Source organism: Nothobranchius furzeri, unplaced genomic scaffold, assembly GCF_043380555.1.
Source record: "Nothobranchius furzeri strain GRZ-AD unplaced genomic scaffold, NfurGRZ-RIMD1 Scf094, whole genome shotgun sequence".
Lineage (NCBI taxonomy): Eukaryota > Metazoa > Chordata > Actinopteri > Cyprinodontiformes > Nothobranchiidae > Nothobranchius > Nothobranchius furzeri.
In genome coordinates this window covers 17,501-30,000 of record NW_027223110.1, presented here as the reverse complement: position 1 = coordinate 30,000, position 12,500 = coordinate 17,501, and positions in this window count along the sequence as shown.

The following is a 12,500-nucleotide window of genomic DNA, read 5'->3' as shown; positions in this document are numbered from 1 at the left end:
GCTGCAGCCAGCGTCCAGCAGCTGATGGTGGGGTGGAGGAGCTGCAGCCAGCCTCCAGCAGCCAGCCTCCAGCAGCTGATGGCGGGGTGCAGGAGCAGCAGCCAGCCTCCAGCAGCTGATGGCGGGGTGCAGGAGCAGCAGGCAGCCTCCAGCAGCTGATGGCGGGGTGGAGGAGCAGAAGCCAGCCTCCAGCAGCTGATGGCGGGGTGCAGGAGCTGCAGCCAGCGTCCAGCAGCTGATGGTGGGGTGGAGGAGCTGCAGCCAGCGTCCAGCAGCTGATGGTTGGGTGGAGGAGCAGCAGCCAGCCTCCAGCAGCCAGCCTCCAGCTAGTGATGGCGGGGTGGAGAAGCAGGCAGCCTCCATCAGCTGATGGCGGGGTGGAGGAGCAGAAGCCAGCCTCCAGCTGGTGATGGCGGGGTGCAGGAGCTGCAGGCAGCCTCCAGCAGCTGATGGCGGGGTGCAGGAGCTGCAGGCAGCCTCCAGCAGCTGATGGCGGGGTGGAGGAGCTGCAGCCAGCGTCCAGCAGCTGATGGTGGGGTGGAGGAGCTGCAGCCAGCGTCCAGCAGCTGATGGTTGGGTGGAGGAGCAGCAGCCAGCCTCCAGCAGCTGATGGCGGGGTGCAGGAGCAGCAGCCAGCCTCCAGCAGCTGATGGCGGGGTGGAGGAGCTGCAGCCAGCCTCCAGCAGCCAGCCTCCAGCTAGTGATGGCGGGGTGGAGAAGCAGGCAGCCTCCATCAGCTGATGGCGGGGTGGAGGAGCAGAAGCCAGCCTCCAGCTGGTGATGGCGGGGTGCAGGAGCTGCAGGCAGCCTCCAGCAGCTGATGGCGGGGTGGAGGAGCTGCAGCCAGCCTCCAGCAGCCAGCCTCCAGCTAGTGATGGCGGGGTGGAGAAGCAGGCAGCCTCCATCAGCTGATGGCGGGGTGGAGGAGCAGAAGCCAGCCTCCAGCAGCTGATGGCGGGGTGCAGGAGGTGCAGGCAGCCTCCAGCAGCTGATGGCGGGGTGCAGGAGCAGCAGGCAGCCTCCAGCAGCTGATGGCGGGGTGCAGGAGCTGCAACCAGCCTCCAGCTGGTGATGGCGGGGTGGAGGAGCTGCAGCCAGCCTCCAGCAGCCAGCCCCCAGCAGCTGATGGCGGGGTGGAGGAGCAGAAGCCAGCCTCCAGCAGCTGATGGTGGGGTGCAGGAGCTGCAGCCAGCCTCCAGCAGCCAGCCTCCAGCTGGTGATGGCGGGGTGGAGGAGCAGCAGCAGACAGCCTCCAGCAGCCAGCCAGCCTCCAGGAGCTGATGGCGGTGTGTGGGAGCAGCAGCCAGCCTCCAGCGTTCAGCCAGCATCCATCAGCTGATGGCGGTGTGAAGGAGCTGCAGCCAGCCTCCAGCAGGTCATGGTGGGGTGGAGGAGCAGCAGCCAGCCTCCAGCAGCTGATGGCGGGTTGCAGGAGCTGCAGCCAGCCTCCAGCAAATGATGGCGGGGTGCAGGAGCTGCAGGCAGCCTCCAGCAGCTGATGGCGGGGTGCAGGAGCAGCAGGCAGCCTCCAGCTGCTGATGACGGGGTGCAGGAGCTGCAACCAGCCTCCAGCTGGTGATGGTGGGGTGGAGGAGCTGCAGCCAGCCTCGAACAGCTGATGGCAGGGTGCAGGAGCAGCAGCCAGCCTCCAGCAGCTGATGGCGGGGCGCAGGAGCTGCAGGCAGCCTCCAGCAGCTGATGGCGGGGTGCAGGAGCAGCAGCCAGCCTCCAGCTGGTGATGGCGGGGTGAAGGAGCTGCAGCCAGCCACCAGCAGCTGATGGCGGGGTGCAGGAGCTGCAGGCAGCCTCCAGCAGCTGATGGCGGGGTGCAGGAGCTGCAGGCAGCCTCCAGCAGCTGATGGCGGGGTGGAGGAGCTGCAGCCAGCGTCCAGCAGCTGATGGTGGGGTGGAGGAGCTGCAGCCAGCGTCCAGCAGCTGATGGTTGGGTGGAGGAGCAGCAGCCAGCCTCCAGCAGCTGATGGCGGGGTGCAGGAGCAGCAGCCAGCCTCCAGCAGCTGATGGCGGGGTGGAGGAGCTGCAGCCAGCCTCCAGCAGCCAGCCTCCAGCTAGTGATGGCGGGGTGGAGAAGCAGGCAGCCTCCATCAGCTGATGGCGGGGTGGAGGAGCAGAAGCCAGCCTCCAGCTGGTGATGGCGGGGTGCAGGAGCTGCAGGCAGCCTCCAGCAGCTGATGGCGGGGTGGAGGAGCTGCAGCCAGCCTCCAGCAGCCAGCCTCCAGCTAGTGATGGCGGGGTGGAGAAGCAGGCAGCCTCCATCAGCTGATGGCGGGGTGGAGGAGCAGAAGCCAGCCTCCAGCAGCTGATGGCGGGGTGCAGGAGGTGCAGGCAGCCTCCAGCAGCTGATGGCGGGGTGCAGGAGCAGCAGGCAGCCTCCAGCAGCTGATGGCGGGGTGCAGGAGCTGCAACCAGCCTCCAGCTGGTGATGGCGGGGTGGAGGAGCTGCAGCCAGCCTCCAGCAGCCAGCCCCCAGCAGCTGATGGCGGGGTGGAGGAGCAGAAGCCAGCCTCCAGCAGCTGATGGTGGGGTGCAGGAGCTGCAGCCAGCCTCCAGCAGCCAGCCTCCAGCTGGTGATGGCGGGGTGGAGGAGCAGCAGCAGACAGCCTCCAGCAGCCAGCCAGCCTCCAGGAGCTGATGGCGGTGTGTGGGAGCAGCAGCCAGCCTCCAGCGTTCAGCCAGCATCCATCAGCTGATGGCGGTGTGAAGGAGCTGCAGCCAGCCTCCAGCAGGTCATGGTGGGGTGGAGGAGCAGCAGCCAGCCTCCAGCAGCTGATGGCGGGTTGCAGGAGCTGCAGCCAGCCTCCAGCAAATGATGGCGGGGTGCAGGAGCTGCAGGCAGCCTCCAGCAGCTGATGGCGGGGTGCAGGAGCAGCAGGCAGCCTCCAGCTGCTGATGACGGGGTGCAGGAGCTGCAACCAGCCTCCAGCTGGTGATGGTGGGGTGGAGGAGCTGCAGCCAGCCTCGAACAGCTGATGGCAGGGTGCAGGAGCAGCAGCCAGCCTCCAGCAGCTGATGGCGGGGCGCAGGAGCTGCAGGCAGCCTCCAGCAGCTGATGGCGGGGTGCAGGAGCAGCAGCCAGCCTCCAGCTGGTGATGGCGGGGTGAAGGAGCTGCAGCCAGCCACCAGCAGCTGATGGCGGGGTGAAGGAGCTGCAGCCAGCCACCAGCAGCTGATGGCGGGGTGGAGGAGCTGCAGCCAGCGTCCAGCAGCTGATGGTTGGGTGGTGGAGGAGCAGCAGCCAGCCTCCAGCAGCTGATGGCGGGGTGCAGGAGCAGCAGCCAGCGTCCAGCAGCTGATGGTTGGGTGGAGGAGCAGCAGCCAGCCTCCAGCAGCTGCTGGCGGGGTGCAGGAGCAGCAGCCAGCCTCCAGCAGCTGATGGCGGGGTGCAGGAGCTGCAGGCAGCCTCCAGCAGCTGATGGCGGTGTGCAGGAGCTGCAGCCAGCCTCCAGCAGCTGATGGCGGGGTGCAGGGGCTGCAGGCAGCCTCCAGCAGCTGATGGCGGGGTGCAGGAGCTGCAACCAGCCTCCAGCTGGTGATGGCGGGGTGGAGGAGCAGCAGCCAGCCTCCAGCAGCCAGCCTCCAGCTGCTGATGGCGGGGTGGAGGAACAGAAGCCTCCAGCAGCTGATGGCAGGGTGCAGGAGCAGCAGCCAGCCTCCAGCTGGTGATGGCGGGGTGGAGGAGCTGAAACCTGGGTCGGACCTGGTCTGCAGCAGGGCCCATTACCACTCAGAAGCTGATGGCAGTGTGTGTTTAGGTCCCTGCGGGGTGGATGAGCTGAAACCTGGGTCAGACTTGGTGTGCAGCAGGGCTCAGCACCCTCCAGAAGCCGATGACAGTGTGTCTTTAACTCCCTGCCTGGTGGGAGAGCTGAAAGCTGGGTCGGACCTGGTCTTTAGCAGAGCTCAGCAGCCTCCAGAAGCTGATGGCAGTGTGTGTTTCATCCCCTGCGGGGTGGGAGAGCTGAAACGTGGGTCGGACCTGGTCTGCAGCAGGGCCCATCACCATCCAGAAGCTGACGGCGGTGTGTGTTTAAGTCCCTGCGGGGTGGGAGAGCCATAACCTGGGTCGGACCTGGTCTGCAGCAGAGCTCAGCAGCCTCCAGAACCTGATGGCAGTGTGTCTTTAATCCACTGCGGGGTGCAGGAGCTGAAACCTGGGTCGGACCTGGTCTGCAGCAGGGCTCAGCAGCCAGCAGAAGGTGACGGCAGTGTGTGTTTAGTTCCCTGCGGGGTGCAGGAGCTGAAACCTGGGTCGGACCTGGTCTGCAGCAGAGCTCAGCAGCCAGCAGAAGGTGATGGCAGTGTGTGTTTAAGTCCCTGCCTGGTGGGAGAGCTGAAACCTGGGTCGGACCTGGTCTATAGAAGAGCTCAGCAGCCTCCAGAAGCTGATGGCAGTGTGTGTGTTTTGGTCCCTGCGGGGTGCAGGAGCAGGAACCCGGGTCGGACCTGGTCTATAGCGGAGCTCAGCAGCCTCCAGCAGCTGATGGCAGTGTGTGTTTAATTCCCTGCCTGGTGGGAGAGCTGTAACCCGGGTCGGACTTGGTCTGCAGCAGGGCCCATCACCATCCAGAAGCTGATGGCAGTGTGTCTTTAATTCCCTGCGGGGTGGAGGAGCAGAAACCTGGGTCGGACCTGGTCTATAGCAGAGCTCAGCAGCCTCCAGAAGCTGATGGCAGTGTGTGTTCAAGTCCCTGCGGGGTGGGAGAGCTGAAACCTGGGTCGGACCTGGTCTATAGAAGAGCTCAGCAGCCTCCAGCAGCTGATGGCAGTGTGTGTTTAAGTCCCTGCGGGGTGGGAGAGCTATATCCCGGGTCGGACCTGGTCTATAGCAGAGCTCAGCAGCCTCCAGCAGCTGATGGCAGTGTGTGTTTAAGTCCCTGCGGGGTGGGAGAGCTGAAACCTCGGTCGGACCTGGTCTATGGCAGAGCTCAGCAGCCTCCAGAAGCTGATGGCAGCGTGCCTCTAAGTCCCTGCCTGGTGGGAGAGCTGAAACCTGGGTCGGACATGGTCTGCAGCAGGGCTCGGCAGCCTCCAGCAGCTGATGGCAGTGTGTCTTTAAGTCCCTGCCTGGTGGGAGAGCTGAAACCTGGGTCGGACCTGGTCTATAGCAGAGCTCAGCAGCCTCCAGCAGCTGATGGCAGTGTGTGTTTAAGTCCCTGCCTGGTGTGAGAGCTGAAACCTGGGTCGGACCTGGTCTATAGAAGAGCTCAGCAGCCTCCAGCAGCTGATGGCAGTGTGTCTTTAAGTCACTGCCTGGTGGGAGAGCTGAAACCTGGGTCGGACCTGGTCTATAGTAGAGCTCAGCAGCCTCCAGCAGCTGATTGCAGTGTGTGTTTAAGTCCCTGCCTGGTGGGAGAGCTGATATCCGGGTCGGACCTGGTCCACAGCAGGGCCCATCACCCTCCAGAAGCTGGTGGCAGTGTGTGTTTAAGTCCCTGCGGGGTGCAGGAGCAGAAACCTGGGTGGGACCTGGTCTGCAGCAGAGCTCGGCAGCCTCCAGCAGCTGATGGCAGTGAGTGTTTAAGTCCCTGCGGGGTGGGAGAGCTATATCCCGGGTCAGACCTGGTCTAAAGCAGGGCCCATCACCCTCCAGAAGCTGGTGGCAGTGTGTGTTTAAGTCCCTGCGGGGTGGAGGAGCAGAAACCTGGGTCGGACCCGGTCTACAGCAGAGCTCAGCAGCCCCCAGAAGCTGATGGCAGTGTGTGTGTGTGTGTGTGTGTTTAAGTCTCTGCCTGGTTGGAGAGCCGATACCTGGGTCGGACCTGGTCTGCAGCAGGGCTCAGCAGCCTCCAGAAGCTGATGGCAGTGTGTCTTTCATTCCCTGCGGGGTGCAGGAGCAGAAACCTGGGTCGGACCTGGTCTATAGCGGAGCTCAGCAGCCTCCAGCAGCTGATGGCAGTGTGTGTGTTAAAGACCCTGCGGGGTGGGAGAGCTGAAACCTGGGTCGGACCTGGTCTGCAGCAGGGCTCAGCAGCCCCCAGAAGCTGATGGCTGTGTGTGTTTAAGTCCCTGCGGGGTGGGAGAGCTGAAACCTGGGTCGGACCTGGCCCGCAGCAGGGCCCATCACCCTCCAGAAGCTGATGGCGGTGTGGGTTTAAGTCCCTGCGGGGTTGAGGAGCTGAAACCTGGGTCGGACCTGGTCTGCAGCAGGGCCCATCACCATCCAGAAGCTGATGGCTGTGTGTGTTTAAGTCCCAGGGGGGTGGGAGAGCCATAACCTGGGTCGGACCTGGTCTGCAGCAGGGCTCAGCAGCCTCCAGTTGCAGATGGCAGTGTGTGTTTAGTTCCCTGCGGGGTGCAGGAGCTGAAACCTGGGTCGGACCTGGTCTATAGCAGAGCTCAGCAGCCTCCAGAAGCTGATGGCAGTGTGTCTTCAATTCCCTGCGGGGTGCAGGAGCTGATACCTGGGTCGGACCTGGTCTGCAGCAGGGCCCATCACCATCCAGACGCTGATGGCAGTGTGTGTTTAAGTCCTAGTGGGCTGCAGGAGCTGAAACCTGGGTCGGACCTGCTCTATAGTAGAGCTCAGCAGCCTCCAGAAGCTGATGGCAGTGTGTCTTTAAGTCCCTGCGGGGTGGGATAGCTGAAACCTGGGTCGGACCTGGTCTGCAGCAGGGCCCATCACCATCCAGACGCTGATGGCAGTGTGTGTTTAAGTCCTAGTGGGCTGCAGGAGCTGAAACCTGGGTCGGACCTGCTCTATAGTAGAGCTCAGCAGCCTCCAGAAGCTGATGGCAGTGTGTCTTTAAGTCCCTGCGGGGTGGGATAGCTGAAACCTGGGTCGGACCTGGTCTGCAGCAGGGCCCATCACCCTCCAGAAGCTGTTGGCAGTGTGTCTTCCATTCCTAGTGGGGCAGGGGAGCAAAGACCTGGGCAGAGGAGCGCCTGTCTGCATCCGATCCGGCCCCTCAGCAGCCCGCCGTGAGCCTTAGAGAACCCCCCCCCCCCCCCAGCGGGCTCCAGGAACCGGGCCCTGCGTCGGACCCAGCTCAGTAAGGCCCTCCCTCGGGCCCTGCAGCAGGTGGCCCCGTCTATGCAGTCGAAAACCCCGCGAAAATCGGTGTAGAAACGCCCGAGAGGCGTGGTGCGGTTCCCCCGGCCGGTACCGGGTCCGGACCGGTCCGGAAGTCCACCCAGAACACTGCCTGGGGCTTCTGGGCGGCTCCCCAGGCGCAGGCAGTCGAAAACCGCGTGAAAATCGGTTCAGAATTGACAAAACGGCGACCTCGTCGCTCCAAAAACTAAGTCCAAACTAAGCCTTTCGCTTATCGCTTAACGCTTAAGGCGGTCGGCCTTATGGCCAGTAAATGAAAAGTGCCTGCGCCCCTGGAGGTTTTGGAAGGTGCGAGCGATGACCATGCTCGGGTTAGTAGGTGAGGCCATCGGAAAACCAGCGTGAGTTGGCGGGTTTGGGTGGCAATCTATTCCAGGCAGAGTCGACTATCTCTGGGCATCAATTTTGGGATTTTTCCGGCTCTGGTTCTGGGAGAAACGCAGGGGCAAAGTGCACGAGCCGCGGCCGATTTTGGTGGCCTGTCCCTGGGCACAAAGTCTGAGGAGTGTGGGCCTGGTTCTCCGAAAAATACCAGTCTGCTGGAGCTCACTCCCATGGCTCCAGGGGGCACGGCACACCCCCCGGTAGCCGACCAAAGTGCTCTACTCGGGCCAGACTCGGACCCACGACCCGGGGTGAGAACCACAACTACTGGTCATCCTTTTGACCTCCAGGGGGCGCGGCAGAGCCTCCCCAGTCCGACGCAAGTGCCCCACTTGGGCCATACTCAGACCCACGGCCCGGGGCGAGAACCACAACTACTGGTCATCCTTTAGACCTCCAGGGGGCCCGGCACAGCCTCCCTAGACCGACACAAGTGCTCCACTTGGGCTGTACTCTGACCCAAGTCCCGGTGCGAGAACCACAACTACTGGTCATCCTTTAGACCTCCAGGGGGCCCGGCACAGCCTCCCTAGGCCGACACAAGTGCTCCACTTGGGCTATACTCTGACCCAAGTCCCGGGGCGAGAACCACAACTACTGGTCATCCTTTTGACCTCATGGTCATCCTTTAGATCTCCAGGGGGCCCGGCACAGCCTCCCTAGGCCGACACAAGTGCTCCACTTGGGCTATACTCTGACCCAAGTCCCGGGGCGAGAACCACAACTACTGGTCATCCTTTAGACCTCCAGGGGGCACGGCACACCCCCCGGTAGCCGACCAAAGTGCTCTACTCGGGCCAGACTCGGACCCACGACCCGGGGTGAGAACCACAACTACTGGTCATCCTTTAGACCTCCAGGGGGCCCGGCACAGCCTCCCTAGTCCGACACAAGTGCTCCACTTGGGCTATACTCTGACCCAAGTCCCGGGGCGAGAACCACAACTACTGGTCATCCTTTAGACCTCCAGGGGGACCGGCACAGCCTCCCTAGACCGACACAAGTGCACCACTTGGACCATACTCTGACCCAAGTCCCGGGGCGAGAACCACAACTACTGGTCATCCTTTTGACCTCATGGTCATCCTTTAGACCTCAAGGGGGCACGGCAGAGCCTCCCTAGTCCGACACAAGTGTCCCACTTGGGCTATACTATGACCCAAGTCCCGGGGCGAGAACCACAACTACTGGTCATCCTTTAGACCTCAAGGGGGCACGGCAGAGCCTCCCTAGTCCGACACAAGTGTCCCACTTGGGCCATACTCAGACCCACGGCCCGGGGCGAGAACCACAACTACTGGTCATCCTTTAGACCTCCAGGGGGCCCGGCACAGCCTCCCTAGTCCGACGCAAGTGCTCCACTTGGGCTGTACTCTGACCCAAGTCCCGGGGCGAGAACCACAACTAATGGTCATCCTTTAGACCTCCAGGGGGCACGGCACAGCCTCCCTAGTCCGACACAAGTGCTCCACTTGGGCTATACTCTGACCCAAGTCCCGGGGCGAGAACCACAACTACTGGTCATCCTTTAGACCTCCAGGGGGCACGGCAGAGCCTCCCTAGTCCGACACAAGTGTCCCACTTGGGCTATTCTCTGACCCAAGTCCCGGGGCGAGAACCACAACTACTGGTCATCCTTTAGACCTCCAGGGGGCACGACACAGCCTCCCTAGTCCGACCCAAGTGCTCCACTTGGGCTATACTATGACCCAAGTCCCGGGGCGAGAACCACAACTACTGGTCATCCTTTAGACCTCCAGGGGGCACGGCACAGCCTCCCTAGTCCGACACAAGTGCTCCACTTGGGCTATACTCTGACCCAAGTCCCGGGGCGAGAACCACAACTACTGGTCATCCTTTAGACCTCCAGGGGGCACGGCACAGCCTCCCTAGTCCGACACAAGTGCTCCACTTGGGCTATACTCTGACCCAAGTCCCGGGGCGAGAACCACAACTACTGGTCATCCTTTTGACCTCATGGTCATCCTTTAGACCTCCAGGGGGCCCGGCACAGCCTCCCTAGGCCGACACAAGTGCTCCACTTGGGCTATACTCTGACCCAAGTCCCGGGGCGAGAACCACAACTACTGGTCATCCTTTAGACCTCCAGGGGGCACGGCACAGCCTCCCTAGTCCGACACAAGTGCTCCACTTGGGCTATACTCTGACCCAAGTCCCGGGGCGAGAACCACAACTACTGGTCATCCTTTTGACCTCATGGTCATCCTTTAGACCTCCAGGGGGCCCGGCACAGCCTCCCTAGACCGACACAAGTGCTCCACTTGGGCTGTACTCTGACCCAAGTCCCGGTGCGAGAACCACAACTACTGGTCATCCTTTAGACCTCCAGGGGGCCCGGCACAGCCTCCCTAGGCCGACACAAGTGCTCCACTTGGGCTATACTCTGACCCAAGTCCCGGGGCGAGAACCACAACTACTGGTCATCCTTTTGACCTCATGGTCATCCTTTAGATCTCCAGGGGGCCCGGCACAGCCTCCCTAGGCCGACACAAGTGCTCCACTTGGGCTATACTCTGACCCAAGTCCCGGGGCGAGAACCACAACTACTGGTCATCCTTTAGACCTCCAGGGGGCACGGCACACCCCCCGGTAGCCGACCAAAGTGCTCTACTCGGGCCAGACTCGGACCCACGACCCGGGGTGAGAACCACAACTACTGGTCATCCTTTAGACCTCCAGGGGGCCCGGCACAGCCTCCCTAGTCCGACACAAGTGCTCCACTTGGGCTATACTCTGACCCAAGTCCCGGGGCGAGAACCACAACTACTGGTCATCCTTTAGACCTCCAGGGGGCCCGGCACAGCCTCCCTAGGCCGACACAAGTGCTCCACTTGGGCTATACTCTGACCCAAGTCCCGGGGCGAGAACCACAACTACTGGTCATCCTTTTGACCTCATGGTCATCCTTTAGATCTCCAGGGGGCCCGGCACAGCCTCCCTAGGCCGACACAAGTGCTCCACTTGGGCTATACTCTGACCCAAGTCCCGGGGCGAGAACCACAACTACTGGTCATCCTTTAGACCTCCAGGGGGCACGGCACACCCCCCGGTAGCCGATCAAAGTGCTCTACTCGGGCCAGACTCGGACCCACGACCCGGGGTGAGAACCACAACTACTGGTCATCCTTTAGACCTCCAGGGGGCCCGGCACAGCCTCCCTAGTCCGACACAAGTGCTCCACTTGGGCTATACTCTGACCCAAGTCCCGGGGCGAGAACCACAACTACTGGTCATCCTTTAGACCTCCAGGGGGACCGGCACAGCCTCCCTAGACCGACACAAGTGCACCACTTGGGCCATACTCTGACCCAAGTCCCGGGGCGAGAACCACAACTACTGGTCATCCTTTTGACCTCATGGTCATCCTTTAGACCTCAAGGGGGCACGGCAGAGCCTCCCTAGTCCGACACAAGTGTCCCACTTGGGCTATACTATGACCCAAGTCCCGGGGCGAGAACCACAACTACTGGTCATCCTTTAGACCTCAAGGGGGCACGGCAGAGCCTCCCTAGTCCGACACAAGTGTCCCACTTGGGCCATACTCAGACCCACGGCCCGGGGCGAGAACCACAACTACTGGTCATCCTTTAGACCTCCAGGGGGCCCGGCACAGCCTCCCTAGTCCGACGCAAGTGCTCCACTTGGGCTGTACTCTGACCCAAGTCCCGGGGCGAGAACCACAACTAATGGTCATCCTTTAGACCTCCAGGGGGCACGGCACAGCCTCCCTAGTCCGACACAAGTGCTCCACTTGGGCTATACTCTGACCCAAGTCCCGGGGCGAGAACCACAACTACTGGTCATCCTTTAGACCTCCAGGGGGCACGGCAGAGCCTCCCTAGTCCGACACAAGTGTCCCACTTGGGCTATTCTCTGACCCAAGTCCCGGGGCGAGAACCACAACTACTGGTCATCCTTTAGACCTCCAGGGGGCACGACACAGCCTCCCTAGTCCGACCCAAGTGCTCCACTTGGGCTATACTATGACCCAAGTCCCGGGGCGAGAACCACAACTACTGGTCATCCTTTAGACCTCCAGGGGGCACGGCACAGCCTCCCTAGTCCGACACAAGTGCTCCACTTGGGCTATACTCTGACCCAAGTCCCGGGGCGAGAACCACAACTACTGGTCATCCTTTAGACCTCCAGGGGGCACGGCACAGCCTCCCTAGTCCGACACAAGTGCTCCACTTGGGCTATACTCTGACCCAAGTCCCGGGGCGAGAACCACAACTACTGGTCATCCTTTTGACCTCATGGTCATCCTTTAGACCTCCAGGGGGCCCGGCACAGCCTCCCTAGGCCGACACAAGTGCTCCACTTGGGCTATACTCTGACCCAAGTCCCGGGGCGAGAACCACAACTACTGGTCATCCTTTAGACCTCCAGGGGGCACGGCACAGCCTCCCTAGTCCGACACAAGTGCTCCACTTCGGCTGTACTCTGACCCAAGTCCCGGGGCGAGAACCACAACTAATGGTCATCCTTTAGACCTCCATGGCAACAGGGGGATGTCAGACCCCAGCTCATCCCAGGTTGATGTGCCTCAATAGTAGCTTAGGGTCACGGCAGTCCCACCGTGATCCACCCTCTTGTCCTCTCTCCACAGGATGACCAGAGTGTCGTGTTTATTTTCAAAGTGTCCTCGTAGGATGACCATGAGTGCAGGAAAATTTTCAAAGTCCCTCTGTCGGATGACCATGAGTGCAGAAAAAATTTCAAAGTCCCCCCTTGGGATTACCAGACGTTCGAGATTTCGGCTGAAAAATTTTCAAAGTGCTGCCGAGAGCCTGCGCTAGTTGCTTAAGGCTTGAGGAGATCCGCCTTATGGTAAGTAAACGAAAAGTGCCTGCGCCCCTGGAGGTTTTGGAAGGTGCGAGCGATGACCATGCTCGGGTTAGTAGGGAAGCTCATCGTCGAACCAGAGATGGGTAAGGGGCGAACTGGCAGATGTCTTCCCACCGTCGAGCAGCATTCCGGGCTTCACATCGGAGGGCTCCAGCCGGCCCCGGTTCCGAGAACCGGC